Consider the following 5000-nt stretch of genomic DNA (forward strand, 5'->3'; position numbering starts at 1 on the left):
GTAGGCCTAACTATTTGGCTGTTTACACAGAAAACCCACCTTGATGAAGGAGTCAGTGGGGATGGGGGTGGTTTATTGTGTCCAGAAGGAAGGGCGGGGGACTAACTAGTAAGTAGGCCTAACTATTTGGTTGTTTACACAGAAAAACCCACCTTGATGAAGGAGTCAGTGGGGATGGGGTGGGTTTTTATTGTGTCCAGAAGGAAGGGGCGGGGGACGTAACTAGTAAGTAGGCCTAAACTATTTGGCTGTGTTACACAGAAAACCCACCTTGATGAAGGAGTCAGTGGGGATGGGGGTGGGTTATTGTGTCCAGAGGAAGGGGCGGGGGACTAACTAGTAAGTAGGCCTAACTATTTGGCTGTTTACACAGAAAACCCACCTTGATGAAGGAGTCAGTGGGGATGGGGGTGGTTTATTGGTGTCCAGAAGGAAGGGCGGGGGACTAACTAGTAAGTAGGCCTAACTATTTGGCTGTTTACACAGAAAACCCACCTTGATGAAGGAGTCAGTGGGGATGGGGGTGGGTTTATTGTGTCCAGAAGGAAGGGGCGGGGGACTAACTAGTAAGTAGGCCTAACTATTTGGCTGTTTACACAGAAAACCCACCTTGATGAAGGAGTCAGTGGGGATGGGGGTGGGTTTATTGTGTCCAGAAGGAAGGGGCGGGGGACTAACTAGTAAGTAGGCCTAACTATTTGGCTGTTTACACAGAAAACCCACCTTGATGAAGGAGTCAGTGGGGATGGGGGTGGGTTTATTGTGTCCAGAAGGAAGGGGCGGGGGACTAACTAGTAAGTAGGCCTAACTATTTGGCTGTTTACACAGAAAACCCACCTTGATGAAGGAGTCAGTGGGGATGGGGGTGGGTTTATTGTGTCCAGAAGGAAGGGGCGGGGGACTAACTAGTAAGTAGGCCTAACTATTTGGTTGTTTACACAGAAAACCCACCTTGATGAAGGAGTCAGTGGGGATGGGGGTGGGTTTATTGTGTCCAGAAGGAAGGGGCGGGGGACTAACTAGTAAGTAGGCCTAACTATTTGGCTGTTTACACAGAAAACCCACCTTGATGAAGGAGTCAGTGGGGATGGGGGTGGGTTTATTGTGTCCAGAAGGAAGGGGCGGGGGACTAACTAGTAAGTAGGCCTAACTATTTGGCTGTTTACACAGAAAACCCACCTTGATGAAGGAGTCAGTGGGGATGGGGGTGGGTTTATTGTGTCCAGAAGGAAGGGGCGGGGGACTAACTAGTAAGTAGGCCTAACTATTTGGCTGTTTACACAGAAAACCCACCTTGATGAAGGAGTCAGTGGGGATGGGGGTGGGTTTATTGTGTCCAGAAGGAAGGGGCGGGGGACTAACTAGTAAGTAGGCCTAACTATTTGGTTGTTTACACAGAAAACCCACCTTGATGAAGGAGTCAGTGGGGATGGGGGTGGGTTTATTGTGTCCAGAAGGAAGGGGCGGGGGACTAACTAGTAAGTAGGCCTAACTATTTGGCTGTTTACACAGAAAACCCACCTTGATGAAGGAGTCAGTGGGGATGGGGGTGGGTTTATTGTGTCCAGAAGGAAGGGGCGGGGGACTAACTAGTAAGTAGGCCTAACTATTTGGCTGTTTACACAGAAAACCCACCTTGATGAAGGAGTCAGTGGGGATGGGGGTGGGTTTATTGTGTCCAGAAGGAAAGGGCGGGGGACTAACTAGTAAGTAGGCCTAACTATTTGGCTGTTTACACAGAAAACCCACCTTGATGAAGGAGTCAGTGGGGATGGGGGTGGGTTTATTGTGTCCAGAAGGAAGGGGCGGGGGACTAACTAGTAAGTAGGCCTAACTATTTGGCTGTTTACACAGAAAACCCACCTTGATGAAGGAGTCAGTGGGGATGGGGGTGGGTTTATTGTGTCCAGAAGGAAGGGGCGGGGGACTAACTAGTAAGTAGGCCTAACTATTTGGCTGTTTACACAGAAAACCCACCTTGATGAAGGAGTCAGTGGGGATGGGGGTGGGTTTATTGTGTCCAGAAGGAAAGGGCGGGGGACTAACTAGTAAGTAGGCCTAACTATTTGGCTGTTACACAGAAAACCCACCTTGATGAAGGAGTCAGTGGGGATGGGGGTGGGTTTATTGTGTCCAGAAGGAAGGGGCGGGGGACTAACTAGTAAGTAGGCCTAACTATTTGGCTGTTTACACAGAAAACCCACCTTGATGAAGGAGTCAGTGGGGATGGGGGTGGGTTTATTGTGTCCAGAAGGAAGGGGCGGGGGACTAACTAGTAAGTAGGCCTAACTATTTGGTTGTTTACACAGAAAAACCCACCTTGATGAAGGAGTCAGTGGGGATGGGGGTGGGTTTATTGTGTCCAGAAGGAAGGGGCGGGGGACTAACTAGTAAGTAGGCCTAACTATTTGGCTGTTACACAGAAAACCCACCTTGATGAAGGAGTCAGTGGGGATGGGGGTGGGTTTATTGTGTCCAGAAGGAAAGGGCGGGGGACTAACTAGTAAGTAGGCCTAACTATTTGGCTGTTTACACAGAAAACCCACCTTGATGAAGGAGTCAGTGGGGATGGGGGTGGGTTTATTGTGTCCAGAAGGAAAGGGCGGGGGACTAACTAGTAAGTAGGCCTAACTATTTGGCTGTTTACACAGAAAACCCACCTTGATGAAGGAGTCAGTGGGGATGGGGGTGGGTTTATTGTGTCCAGAAGGAAGGGCGGGGGACTAACTAGTAAGTAGGCCTAACTATTTGGTTGTTTACACAGAAAACCCACCTTGATGAAGGAGTCAGTGGGGATGGGGGTGGGTTTATTGTGTCCAGAAGGAAGGGGCGGGGGACTAACTAGTAAGTAGGCCTAACTATTTGGTTGTTTACACAGAAAACCCACCTTGATGAAGGAGTCAGTGGGGATGGGGGTGGGTTTATTGTGTCCAGAAGGAAGGGGCGGGGGGACTAACTAGTAAGTAGGCCTAACTATTTGGCTGTTTACACAGAAAACCCACCTTGATGAAGGAGTCAGTGGGGATGGGGGTGGGTTTATTGTGTCCAGAAGGAAGGGCGGGGGACTAACTAGTAAGTAGGCCTAACTATTTGGCTGTTTACACAGAAAACCCACCTTGATGAAGGAGTCAGTGGGGATGGGGGTGGGTTTATTGTGTCCAGAAGGAAAGGGCGGGGGACTAACTAGTAAGTAGGCCTAACTATTTGGCTGTTTACACAGAAAACCCACCTTGATGAAGGAGTCAGTGGGGATGGGGGTGGGTTTATTGTGTCCAGAAGGAAAGGGCGGGGGACTAACTAGTAAGTAGGCCTAACTATTTGGCTGTTTACACAGAAAACCCACCTTGATGAAGGAGTCAGTGGGGATGGGGGTGGGTTTATTGTGTCCAGAAGGAAAGGGCGGGGGACTAACTAGTAAGTAGGCCTAACTATTTGGTTGTTTACACAGAAAACCCACCTTGATGAAGGAGTCAGTGGGGATGGGGGTGGGTTTATTGTGTCCAGAAGGAAGGGGCGGGGGACTAACTAGTAAGTAGGCCTAACTATTTGGCTGTTTACACAGAAAACCCACCTTGATGAAGGAGTCAGTGGGGATGGGGGTGGGTTTATTGTGTCCAGAAGGAAAGGGCGGGGGACTAACTAGTAAGTAGGCCTAACTATTTGGTTGTTTACACAGAAAACCCACCTTGATGAAGGAGTCAGTGGGGATGGGGGTGGGTTTATTGTGTCCAGAAGGAAGGGGCGGGGGACTAACTAGTAAGTAGGCCTAACTATTTGGCTGTTTACACAGAAAACCCACCTTGATGAAGGAGTCAGTGGGGATGGGGGTGGGTTTATTGTGTCCAGAAGGAAAGGGCGGGGGACTAACTAGTAAGTAGGCCTAACTATTTGGCTGTTTACACAGAAAACCCACCTTGATGAAGGAGTCAGTGGGGATGGGGGTGGGTTTATTGTGTCCAGAAGGAAGGGGCGGGGGACTAACTAGTAAGTAGGCCTAACTATTTGGCTGTTTACACAGAAAACCCACCTTGATGAAGGAGTCAGTGGGGATGGGGGTGGGTTTATTGTGTCCAGAAGGAAGGGGCGGGGGACTAACTAGTAAGTAGGCCTAACTATTTGGCTGTTTACACAGAAAACCCACCTTGATGAAGGAGTCAGTGGGGATGGGGGTGGGTTTATTGTGTCCAGAAGGAAAGGGCGGGGGACTAACTAGTAAGTAGGCCTAACTATTTGGCTGTTTACACAGAAAACCCACCTTGATGAAGGAGTCAGTGGGGATGGGGGTGGGTTTATTGTGTCCAGAAGGAAAGGGCGGGGGACTAACTAGTAAGTAGGCCTAACTATTTGGCTGTTTACACAGAAAACCCACCTTGATGAAGGAGTCAGTGGGGATGGGGGTGGGTTTATTGTGTCCAGAAGGAAGGGGCGGGGGACTAACTAGTAAGTAGGCCTAACTATTTGGCTGTTTACACAGAAAACCCACCTTGATGAAGGAGTCAGTGGGGATGGGGGTGGGTTTATTGTGTCCAGAAGGAAGGGGCGGGGGACTAACTAGTAAGTAGGCCTAACTATTTGGCTGTTTACACAGAAAACCCACCTTGATGAAGGAGTCAGTGGGGATGGGGGTGGGTTTATTGTGTCCAGAAGGAAGGGGTGGGGGACTAACTAGTAAGTAGGCCTAACTATTTGGCTGTTTACACAGAAAACCCACCTTGATGAAGGAGTCAGTGGGGATGGGGGTGGGTTTATTGTGTCCAGAAGGAAGGGGCGGGGGACTAACTAGTAAGTAGGCCTAACTATTTGGCTGTTTACACAGAAAACCCACCTTGATGAAGGAGTCAGTGGGGATGGGGGTGGGTTTATTGTGTCCAGAAGGAAGGGGCGGGGGACTAACTAGTAAGTAGGCCTAACTATTTGGTTGTTTACACAGAAAACCCACCTTGATGAAGGAGTCAGTGGGGATGGGGGTGGGTTTATTGTGTCCAGAAGGAAAGGGCGGG

The sequence above is a fragment of the Salmo trutta genome, chromosome 29, assembly GCF_901001165.1.
Source record: "Salmo trutta chromosome 29, fSalTru1.1, whole genome shotgun sequence".
NCBI classification, from domain to species: domain Eukaryota; kingdom Metazoa; phylum Chordata; class Actinopteri; order Salmoniformes; family Salmonidae; genus Salmo; species Salmo trutta.